Source organism: Neoarius graeffei, chromosome 8 (assembly GCF_027579695.1).
Source record: "Neoarius graeffei isolate fNeoGra1 chromosome 8, fNeoGra1.pri, whole genome shotgun sequence".
NCBI classification, from domain to species: Eukaryota; Metazoa; Chordata; class Actinopteri; order Siluriformes; family Ariidae; genus Neoarius; species Neoarius graeffei.
Window position 1 is genome coordinate 66,183,044 of NC_083576.1, and position 12,411 is coordinate 66,195,454.

Genomic DNA, 12,411 nt, shown 5'->3' on the forward strand with positions numbered 1-12,411 from the left:
AAGCTGACAGCCAAACCACTCTGACAACACCTGATCCTGGCTGATCTCAGAAGCTAAGCAGGGCCTGGCCCAGTTAGTACTTGGATGGGAGACCTCAGACGCTCCCACCAGCCATCCCTGCCTCTCAGTCCTCCTGCCACTGAGCTTCTCACACACATCCTCCCTTTCCCCTGCTATCAATAAACTCAACATTTAACCTGCGCTCTTGGGTCCTCGTCTGTTTGTCCTGACAGTCAGTGCTGCTTTTTTTGGCTGCCCCTAGTGGCTGAATAGAGCATTTCAGTTATTTCTTTAAAAATTCATAAGTCGTCACAGGAATGGGCTAGAGATTTACTTTTTTTTGACATCCTTAGAAATTTTTTCTCTACAAGTCTGGGGCCGGATTAAACCATCTAGCGGGCCGGATTCGGCCCGCGGGCCGTATGTTTGACACCCCTGGCCTAGATAAAGGGGAGGGTGCTGTGCGGCCAATAGGAGTGGGGGAGGTGATAAGGAGGATATGCGGGAAGTGCGTTATGAACATAGCTAAGGGGGATGTTGTTGAGACAAGCGGCTCGTTACAATTATGTGCAGGACAGAAATCAGGGAGCAAGGCTGCAATACATGCTATGCATAGGATCTTCGAAGCAGATGATACCGATGCGGTTTTATTAATAATGCATCTAATGCATTTAATGCCCTTAATAGGGCAGCAGCTTTAGGCCATTATTAAAAAATGTTCTGTTTCCGGTCCACCGGCTGGGTGAGTGCCGTTTGTGCAGTTGAAATTTAGTTTTTTAACGCCGGTTTTTCGACATTTTTCCGAGTTCGTAAATCTAAAATCGAACTTGACATTTCCGCATTCCCAGGGCTTTCCACTAAGGCTCATACTAGCCAGCCATGACAAATAAGTAGCCAGCCGGGGGGGTTGTAAACACAAAATAAACTCCTGTGCACGCAGTTCCCAGGATTAAATGTATTTTCCACAGACCATTTATTTATTCACTTTACTCAAATACAAGGTAAAATGGCAGTAAATCTTTCTTTTCTTGCGTATTGCATCATGAGGCGTTCCTGGCTTGTAAATCTCTTATTCTCGGTGCATGACACATTCACGCAGCTGAGCATGCTATGAATTAACAACGACAACGGTCTGCAGTGGGGCTACACAATTACACACTCAGCGAACATTTCTCCATTTGTGTATGAAAATACACTCCAACAACTCAGTTTGGTTTCATTTACAACCAACGGTGTCTTTTGATGCCAGCACGTAATTGAACGAGAGAAGACTGGTTTACCGGAGACAAAATAAGCGTTATCTCTGCTTCTGTTCCCTCCGACGGCCCCGACACACTACTGCCTCCGCCGAGTGCGTGCGTACACACACACCACATGTCAGGGCCGCGGATGAGTTACTCTCCCTTACTCTGCGCATGCGCCATGCGGCACAAAAAAATGGCAGCCACCATGAAGGAAGGAGATCCGGAGTTTTCAAACATTTGCTTAAGTGTGAAATCGCAAAATGGTATTCTAGCGAACAACAAAATAGTAAAGATTCAGAAAAACAAATCATTCAGTGATCATTTTAATAGTGTAATTTCATCCGAACTAGGCCTAACGGTCGATTTAGAACTACAAAAAGTCCGTGTGTCGGACATTTTAAGTACCTTTGTAAAAGTTTCGCAAATGTTGCAGTCAGCATTTAAAATGCTAACTTAAAGTTTTTGTACAAGTTTCAGTTGATTAAACCGTCATATTTTATTAAATGTGTCTGCTTTTGTAATAAAAAAGTACTGAAAGAAAAAGCAAACACAGCACTGCGATTTCTTATCCATCCATATATAAAAAAAAATCCCTCCCTCCCGAAAATTTTTTTGCTCACCCGGTGGACAGGAAACAGATTTTTTTTTTCAGGATGGCCTTACATAATATCCGCGTTCTCTATCCTATCATTGCAGTGTATACCATAAACACCTATAGACATCCCGCCCGGTTATTTATTACCGGTGGTAAAGATATATCTGCTGAAGGAACAACTCAAGGTGACACTCTTGCTATGGGACTATATACTCTTAGTATCCAGCCCTTGATTACTAGTCAGACCCTCCAGGATTTCGCGATGTTGCGATTTGCAACTTCAATGCAAATTCAACCAATCCCCGCGAATTCAGGGCGGTGTTGCAATTATATCCAATCATCGCAACTTTCCCGCAAATTTGACCAATCGTTGGTGTCGTCTTGAGGTGACATCGACAAACTACCTTCCGCCTTACTTCCGTGTATACGTTCAAGAGAAGCAGCATGTGCAAGTCAGTGTTTATGTAGGCTTAAATTCTGTTACTGAAAGTGTGTTATGTTTACAGTGAAGGACTGTGTGCACTTTACATTATTTTTTTACTTAGTACAAGAAATTAATGGATGCCAACATTTTTGCCAAAATGGTATTTTATTTTCCATTGTTTAGGCAGCTTCAGCATCATACTGTGAGATTCTGTTCAAATTGTTTTTTTCTTCTGTGAAGCCTGAGCCATTTATTTTATTAGTTTATAATTATTGTTTAATTTAGTCTTCAGGAGAGACTGCCTGCACACAGTACTAGTATTAATAGTTTTTTTTCTTACATGAAAGCTGAGGCATTTATATTATATTTTAAGGTAACTTCATGTTGTGCTGTGAGGTTCTCTGCACTTTAACTTTTGAACCAACAGGTGCATTTGGATAAGTAAAGCCTATTTTTCTGCATTTTTGTAGTCCTGGTAATCTTTTATATTGGTAAAGATGATTATAGGACCATTTCTCAATGTCTTTGTTTTTTTAATCAATAGTTTTTCAGTAATAACTTAATATTTAACGTATCACTCAATTTTAATCACAAAAAGAGAAAATCACAACAATTTCTCGCAACTTTCACTTCCTCCCGCAATGTAATCGCAACAAAAACCTAAAAAACACCGCAACTTTCATCGCAATTTTTTGGAAAAACCCCCGCAACATCAGACATTTTAGCCCGCAACAATCACAAAAAAGGCCCGCGAAATCCTGGGGGGACTGACTAGTCTACAGGCCATGTCAGATGCAAAGCAATGCTGGTTTGCAGACGATGCTAGTGGAGCGGGCACTATTTTAGAAGTTAAGCCAGGGGTGGGCAATTATTTTTTCCATGGGGCCACATGAGAAACAGAAAATTTTGTGGAGGGCCGGACCAAATGGCTGAACTAAATTCTGCATAATATTAATTGTATTTCTTTATATAAAGCAGTAAATAACATTGTTTTTACAAGCTGCTAAGACTGGTAAGAGTATGGAAAAAACGAGGTTGCCTTACAAAAAATGTAATTTATTCAATCAAATTTCCCAAAACAATGGTTAACAAAATGTGAACGTGTGTACCATTTTTTTTTCAGTCACATTCACCCCAAAACACAATAAAGACATCACAATATTGTCTTTCTACTTCAAATATCAAGCACCAAGTCCACCAAGCACTCTTTCACAAATTCCCCCTCCGAGAATGGCTTACTGTTTTTAGTGATTTTGTGGGAAAGCACAAAGCTGGTCTTGGTTGCTGCATCCCTGGATGTGTGACACTTGGTAAAAAAGCCTTGCTGCTTTTCTAGCTTAGCCAGCAAAGCTTCCGATGTCCGCGCTATTTCAGCATCAGTCAAGTTTCAGTATTTCTCAGTGTGCTTCGTCTGGTAATGCCGACTCAAATTGTAGTCTTTGAACACGGCGATCTGCTCTCCGCAAACTAAACACACGGCTTTATCTCTGACTTCAGTAAATAAATACTTAGCAGTCCATGTTTTGTTGAAAGCCCTGCATTCGGCATCTACCTTTCTTCTTTTTGCGGACGTTTTGGGGACTAAAGTCTTCTTGTGACCTGCTCCCAACAACGTCGATTCGGTGTAGGTATCAGATCTACAGATCGGCTCGGGCTCCGGTGCCTGCTGGTGACGTCACACTATGTGATTGGCTGGACCGTTTGAAGGATGACGTACAAGTTTGTGGTTGGTCTGGACAAATTACGGAAGTAGTTATCGCAGGATTAGGTTTTGTGGGATTTCATGTCATGTTCATGTCGCGCGCGTTTTTGTTGAACACAACTTCAAAATAAAAGCAATGCACACTCAGTCCATGCATGAGGTAAAATTAGAAAATACGTTTATTTTGCAATTTCTAATTAACCTTACGCGGGCTGGTCAGAATGAACCAAAGGGCCGGATGCGGCCCGCGGGCCGTAAAATGCCCAGGTCTGAGTTAAGCAATGGTGGGATGCTCTCAATGCACTCGGTCCAGACCTCGGTTATTTTCCAAAAGCAAAAAAGTGCTGGATTATTGCAAAGCCAGAAAAGGAGTCACTTATTAGAGCAGTTTTCAAAGATACAGTTAACAATGTGACAGTAGAGGGGCAGAAGCATCTTGGGGCCGTGATTGGATCAAGAAACTATCTGGAGGGCTATGTCAATGAGAAAGTAGCTAGCTGGGTCAGCGAAGTGGCTCAGCTTGCTGAGTTTGCACAGGCTCAACTGCAGGCCAGCTATGCTGCCTATATGTTTGGTTTAAAACATCGTTGGACTTATTTTCTGAGAACTCTCTCTGATATCCACGATCTTCTAGAACCACTTGAAGAGGCTATCGCTCAGGTTTTTCTACCAGCAATCGTAGAGCGCAAGTGTAGCCAACTGGATAGAGACGTCCTGGCATTGCCAGCTCGCCTAGGTGGCCTTGGCGTGAGTAATCCATGCCACGAAGTGGCATGCGAATATGCCTTGTCTATTCAGGTGACATCCCCTCTTGTTGAACATATCGTGGCTCAGATTCATCAGTTACCTGATGAATCCCTCATCAAGTTAGTGCACCAGGCTGTCAAATGCGAAAATGATAAGGAACTTACAGAGATTGCAGAGAATTTAAAACAAATCGTTCCACGGAAGACTCAGCGAGCACTAGAACTAGCGCAAGAAAAAGGTTCCTCAGTATGGCTGACAGTTCTTCCCCTTCAAGAACAGGGCTTCAACCTCAGCAGAGAGAGTTTCGTGATGCTGTTAAGTTATGGTATGATTGGCCATTTGATGACATCCCATCAGTCTGTGTGTGTGTAGAAAACTTCACAGTAGACCATGCAATGATTTGCAAACAAGGGGGTTTTGTCATCCAACGTCATAACAAGTTGAGAGATCTGGAGGCTGATCTTTTGAGTATGGTGTGTAGCGATGTAGAAGTTGAACCAGTTCTCCAAGACATCTCCGAGGAACAGCTCAGTAGGGGGTCCAATAGAGCACAAGATGCAAGATTGGACATTCGGGCGCGTGGCTTCTAGGAACCCCAGAGCTCGGCATTCTTTGATGTGAGGGTGTGCCTCCCTAATGCCGAGTCTTACCGGGACCAGGAGCCACAGCAGATCTACTGCATCCATGAAAACGACAAGAAGCGTTTGTACTCAAGGAGCGTGCTGGATGTTGAGCATGGTTCGTTCACGCCGCTTGTATTTACCACTACTGGAGGGATGGGGAAGGAATGCCAAAGATATCATAGTAAATTGGCTGAGCTGACAGCCGTCAAGAAAGGAGAACTGTATTCGCAAAGAATCTCCTGGATTCGAGTAAGGACATCCTTTGCATTGCTTCGGTCGGCCTTGGTTTGCCTTCGAGGATCGCGGGTGAGGCGTCGTGCCGTGTTTGATTATAAGAACTGTGATATTGAAATCGCAGCTATCAAAGGAGCTATTGACATTGTTTAGTTTTTATAGTGTGTTTGTATATACACTGAGTGCATAATTATTAGGCAAGTGAGTATTTTGACCACAACATCCTTTTAATGCATGTTGTCCCACTCCAAGCTGTTTAGGCTTGAAAGCCTACTACCAATTAAGTATATCAGGTGCTGTGCATCTGTGTAATGAGAGGGGGTGTGGTCTAATGACATCAACACCCTATATCAGGTGTGCATAATTATTAGGCAACCTCTTTTCCTCTGGCAAAATGGGTCAGAAGAGAGATCTGACAGACTTTGAAAAGTATAAAATTGTGAGATGTCTTGCAGACGGATGCAGCACTCTTGAAATTGCGAAGATGTTGAAACGTGATCACCGAACAATCAAGCGTTTCATTGCAAATAGTCAACAGGGTCGAAAGAAGCGTGTGGGGAAAAAAAAGGCGCAAAATAACTGCACATGATCTGCGGAAAATCAAGTGTGACGCTAACAAGCAGCCATTAGCATCCAGTTCTGCCATATTCTAGAGTTGCAACATTCCTGGAGTGTCAAAGAGTACAAGGTGTGCAATACTGAGGGACATGGCCAAGGTAAGGAAGGCTGAAAAACGACCACCACTGAGTAAGGCACACAAGATAAAACGTCAAGACTGGGCCAAGAAATATCTTAAGACTGATTTTTCTAAGGTGCTGTGGTCTGATGAGATGAGAGTGACTCTTGATGGGCCAGATGGATGGGCCTGTGGCTGGATCAGTAATGGGCACAGAGCTCCACTCCGACTCGGACGCCAGCAAGGTGGAGGTGGAGTACTGCTATGGGCTGGTATCATCAAAGACGAGCTTGTTGGACCTTTTCGAGTTGAGGATGGACTCAAACTCAACTCCCAGACCTACTGCCAGTTCCTGGAAGAAACCTTCAAGCAGTGGTATAGGAAAAAGTCAGCATCTTTCAAGAAGAACATGATTATCATGCAGGATAATGCTCCATCTCATGCGTCCAAATACTCCACTGCGTGGCTAGCCAGTAAAGGTCTGAAAGGTGAAAAAAATAATGACATGGCCCCCTTGTTCACCTGACCTAAACCCCATAGAGAACCTGTGGTCCATTATAAAACGTGAGGTCTACAAAGAGGGAAAACAGTACACCTCTCTGAACAGCGTCTGGGAGGCCGTGGTTGCTGCTGCACACAATGTTGGTCGTGAACAGATAAAGAAATTGACAGAATCTATGGATGGAAGGCTTTTGAGTGTCCTCATGAAGAAGGGTGGCTATATTGGTCACTGATTTTGTTTTTGTGTTTGAATGTCAGATATGTTTATTTGCAAATCTGGAGTTGTCATATCAGTGTACCTGGTGAAAATAAATAAGTGAAATGGCTACACATTTGGTTTTTATTAAGTTGCCTAATAATTCTGCACAGTGAAAGTTACCTGAACACATACATATTCTCCTAAAATGGCCAAAACTAAAAACACCCCACTCTAACTTCCATACATATTCAGCTTTGATATTTATGAGTCTTTTTGTTTGATTGAGAACATAGTTGTTGTTCAATAATAAAACTAATCCTCAAAAATACAACTTGCCTAATAATTCTGCACTCCGTGTAAGGTTTTAAGTTGATGTTTTATTAGATGTAAATCGCAATACAATTTATTCTTTTTCTTGATGTTAATAAAGTTGTATTAGAAGCATCAAAAAAAAAATCCATCCATCAACCATTATCCTGTTCTACAGGGTCGCAGGCAAGCTGGAGCCTATCCCAGCTGACTATGGGTGAAAGGTGGGGTACACCCTGGACAAGTCGCCAGGTCATCACAGGGCTGACACAGAGACACAGACAACCATTCACACTCACATTCACACCTACGGTCAATTTATGGCCCTTTTCCACTACCCTTTTTCAGCTCACTTCAGCTCGCTTCAGCTCACTTCAGCCCGACACGGCTCGCGTTTCGACTACCAAAAACCAGCACGACTCAGCTCGTTTCAGCCCTGCTTAGCCCCTAAAACTCGCACCGTTTTGGAGTGGGGCTGAAGCGAGCCAAACCGTGCCGACTGAGGTTGGGGGCGTGAGGAGACACTCCCCTGTGCACTGATTGGTGAGGAGGAGTGTCCTCACATGCCCACACACGCCCCGCGAGCGCGCTGGGATCTGTAAACACCGCAAACCCGGAAGAAGAATAATTATGAATTACGAGAATTTCTGAAGCCTTATGCACCTCGCCTCATCTATACGCTCTTGCCAGTATCTGTTGGCGTTGTCGGTGACAACAAGCCACAGAACCAAGACCAGCAACACTAACGACTCCATGTCCTCCATGTTTATTGTTTACTATTCGGGTCGTGAGACTACCGCTAAAAAGATCACTGAATCAGTGACATACAGAGCATCGTGGACGAGTTCGCGGAGCGCAAGGCTCGTCGTATGCCCTTCAAATAATGCGCGCAGTAGGCTATTGATGTTTTATTATGAGCCATGTACAGTATGTCGCCGAATGTTTTTTTTGTTTCTGAGTTACATGTTCGTTTGAAGGACTTAATGTACAAAATAACATAGTTGCACCCCGGAGTGTTGAAATTGGTAAACACAGTGCATTCAGTGAGGTTTGCACCGCCCTCCTTTTATTTCTGACTCTTCCTGTCACCACTCTGAGCGCTCATTCGTATGCCCTTCAAATAATGTGCGCAGTATAGGCTATTGATGTTTTATTATGAGCCATGTACAGTATCCTAATGTTTTTTGTTTCTGAGTTACATGTTCGTTTGAAGGACTTGATGTACTAAATAACATAGTTGCACCCGGTAGTGTTGAAATTGGTAAACACCGCAGTTGCGGACATTTTGTAGCCTAAAATGATGTTATGATAAGCTTTAATAAAGGGCCCGGTCATTTGCCCCGCCCCCGGCCCGGCTCTGACTTGTTCCGCCACTGTCACTGATGTCACTGTTTGCGCTGCTTAACGACATCACATGACGTCCACCCACTTTCGCTAACTCCACCCAATGTGTCCACCCACTTCCAGCCAGCACGGTTCAGCGCGGTTGTAGTCGAAATGCAACTTCAATAGCCCCGCTCAGCTCGACTCAGCTCGACTCGGCACGGCACGGCTCAGCCGCGTTTGTAGTGGAAAAGCGGCAATAGAGCCACCAGTTAACCTAACCTGCATGTCTTTGGACTGTGGGGGAAACCGGAGCACCCGGAGGAAACCCACACAGACAGACACAGGGAGAACATGCAAACTCCGCACAGAAAGGCTCTCATTGGCTGCTGGGCTTGAACCCAGGACCTTTGAGTGAATGCACAATTTACGTATTGAAAATCTTTTCTACTTTTGAAATGGCCAAAAGATCGTTAAGGTGTCAGTAATTGTAGTCGCCGCTCTAGTATAGTTCATCATAATAATAATAGTGTAATAACAATATCCATCCATCAACCATTATCCTGTTCTACAGGGTCGCAGACAAGCTGGAGCCTATCCCAGCTGACCACGGGCGAAAGGCGGGGTACACCCTGGACAAGTCGCCAGGTCATTGCAGGGCTGACACATAGGTGGGGTTTACATTAGACCGTATCAGCGGATCATCAGATTAACGTTTTTAAAACGATTAACATGCACACAGCAACACCAATACACGATTCGCCTGCACACAGCAACGCCAATACACGGATACGCTCAGCTCCGCAGGCATCCTGCGCTCCAAATCACTCCGTCCTGAACAGCGAGTGCCCTCTGGAGAGTGCGCACTCCGGCCCTGCGCAGCTCACAGAGTGCGCGAGTGAAGTGCACGAGCAGTGATTCGGGACTGAGCCGCTGTGTGTGTGATCCCAGTGCATATCGGGTATGCGCGTCACTTACCACTTGCAAGTGGAAGGATGGCAAGCCTAAAGACAATCATAACTACACAATGGGCAGTATTTGCATCAGTATTTGCAGTATTTTCATACTTTTATACTCTTTAATGAAAGGTGATACGAGGCGGAAGTCCGCGCCGTTTTTCAGCAGTCGCGTCACATGACCAACGCCAGCGAATCAGGAAGGTGGATGTCACAGTGACGTTGTCCAATGACGACTCCAGCTAGAGCTCAGCACAGCGTATCCGCGTATCTCAATGTTTACACAGCACCGGACCAGACACGATCTAGATTGAATACGTGGACGCTGGCGGATTCCCGTTTCCCGGCGGTTTAATGTAAACGGACAGTGCATCCGCGAAGAAAACGAGACAGATACGGTCTAATGTAAACTTGGCCATAGACACAGACAACCATTCACACTCACATTCACACCTACGGTCAATTTAGAGCCACCAGTTAACCTAACCTGCATGTCTTTGGACTGTAGGGGAAACCGGAGCACCCGGAGGAAACCCATGCAGACAGACACGGGGAGAACATGCAAACTCCGCACAGAGAGGCTCTCAGTGGCTGCTGGGCTCGAACCCAGGACCTTCTTGCTGTGAGGCGACAGTTCCAACCACTACAGAAGCCAAATCCCAAGTGGCACTCTGTAGGGTACAATGGCTCACTCTAAGTAGTGCACAATGTCCAACAGATAGAAATTACAGTATGTGAGAAGTTTTAGTTTACTCTTAAACTCGTTCTTTCCAACTCTGTGCATGATTTCCACAGTGTAAACCTCTCAAACCTTCCCACTGGTCCTGTGTGTGTGTGTGTGTGTGTGTGTGTGTGAGTGAACTCCGAGCCGGTCCTCAGTGCCACGCCAGCAGTGGGTGATGAATGGGCCATTGATCAAAACTCGGCCTCGTCTAACTTCAGATTCCGAGCTTTTCCGAACTCACAGCCATTCGAACAGAGCATAGATAAAGAGTTTAATGTGTTTACCTACCTCGTAAAGTTTACACAATCATTCATATCTTATCAGCAGCAGCGGATACAGGCTTCATCTGTCCGACTCAGCGGCAGCGTTCACTCTGAAAGCGCCACGGACGGAACGCCGCGGTCACGTGGTTTACGTCAGGACGTCACTATGTCACGTGAACAAAAACCCGGATGTTGGGTACCGCGCTTTGTATGAGTTACACACCCGTATAGCGAACAAAGCACACCCGTATAGTGAACAAAACAACCAGTGTTTATTACAGTGGTGTGAGATTTATACAAATTTTACTTCCATTAAAAGCGTTTTATTCAGTGAACATAATCACATACGGATATGATGATGTTCTTAGAACTACAACTTATTTCTACTATTACTACAACAACAATATATTACTGTTGTTAATAATAATAATTTGTTATTGTTATTATGGTGGTGTAGCACTGTCTAGGTATGTGAACAAAAATTTCAAAAACACTCATATGGCTATTTTGAGGAAATAGTAAGATAGAGCTGGAAAAGACCTTCAAAATGACACCTAGATCATAGGAATAGGTTCAATATTAAGGAAGTAATGGAAATTTAAAGATTCCTAAGTGGCGTCCCTTTTGTTTCTATCAATTAACAATAAAACAATAGAGCAAGCGTGTCCCAAACAGACGATTTCTGACTATGTTTCTATGCCATTTCCTTAATATTAAAGATATTAAGTTGAAATTTTCACTGACTGTACATACTGTTGCCCTCTACCTAACAGACAAGGAAAAAGAAAATTTAAGTTAGTATTATGGTATTAATTATAATAATTTATTTCACTTTGGATTAATGAAGTCTCATGACCAATTTGACATTCCAATGAATATACCGATTTTAACTACCAAAACCATTTCAGTCAACAATGACATATGAGAAACGTTTGTTTACAAAACAAACGAGATCAGCCAATGAGCAACTGGGAAAGTGATCACGTGACCTGAACTCGCATATTCAGCACCAGTGGACAGCTTGCAGAACACGTTCTAAATCTCTAATCATCGGGTCCCCTAGACCATGATCATTCAAAATATGCGAATTTATAATGTCTTTAGGTATTGATGAAGGATACTGGCCCAGTTTATTTGCAGTTTATCATATTTTAATTAGAGAAAATGCCGATGGAACATGGACAAATTTCCAACGATTTCAATATGGCAGACAGGGATGAGCGTGAGGGGTATGCATTTTGAGGCTGACAGAAAACCAAGTTTTAACGAACCAATCACCATCAAACTTACGACAAGAAAGATTAAACATAATACTAAGAGACCATCTACCTTTCAAATGTGTCCAAAATCGATAAACGGTAGTTTCACTTTGTTGAAATCGGACAAAATTTTCAATGCCTGATAAAGTGGAGAAATCTTCAGTGGAGGCGAACAAGACTGCCTCTGGTCATCAACCGGGTACTAAACTACGTCATTAAATGGGAATCCCCGGATTTCCATGCTTTTGACCAATCCGAAACGCGATTTCTTAGAGGATACCCATCGGCGCTCCTCAGAACGCGATCACGCTGGGAATGGAACAAAATGGCGGCCGCTAGATCGGAGATGTGCGCGTACCTACACTGTCGCCTCACAGCAAGAAGATCCGGGTTCGAGCCCAGCAGCTAGCGAGGGCCTTTCTGTGCGGAGTTTACGTGTTCTCCCTGTGTCCGCGTGGGTTTCCTCCGGGTGCTCCGGTTTCCCCCACAGTCCAAAGACATGCAGGTTAGGTTAACTGGTGACTCTAAATTGACCATAGGTGTGAATGTGAGTGTGAATGGTTGTCTGTGTCTATGTGTCAGCCCTGTGATGACCTGGCGACTTGTCCAGGGTGTACCCCGCCTTTCGCCCG

The 12,411-nt window shown here is 44.0% G+C and overlaps 1 protein-coding gene across 2 annotated transcripts in view; it reads right to left on the reverse strand.

Moving 5' to 3' along the window:
- Positions 1 to 10,631, reverse strand: part of slc26a2 (solute carrier family 26 member 2) — an 86,660-nt gene extending 76,029 nt beyond the window's left edge. The window contains exon 1 of one of the 2 annotated variants that reach the window (XM_060928041.1): positions 10,546 to 10,631. The gene's annotated coding sequence lies outside the window, so the exon portion shown is untranslated. The remainder of the gene's footprint in view (positions 1 to 10,545) is intronic. The other variant, XM_060928040.1, reaches the window with a different exon arrangement.
- Positions 10,632 to 12,411: the final 1,780 nt, after the last annotated feature.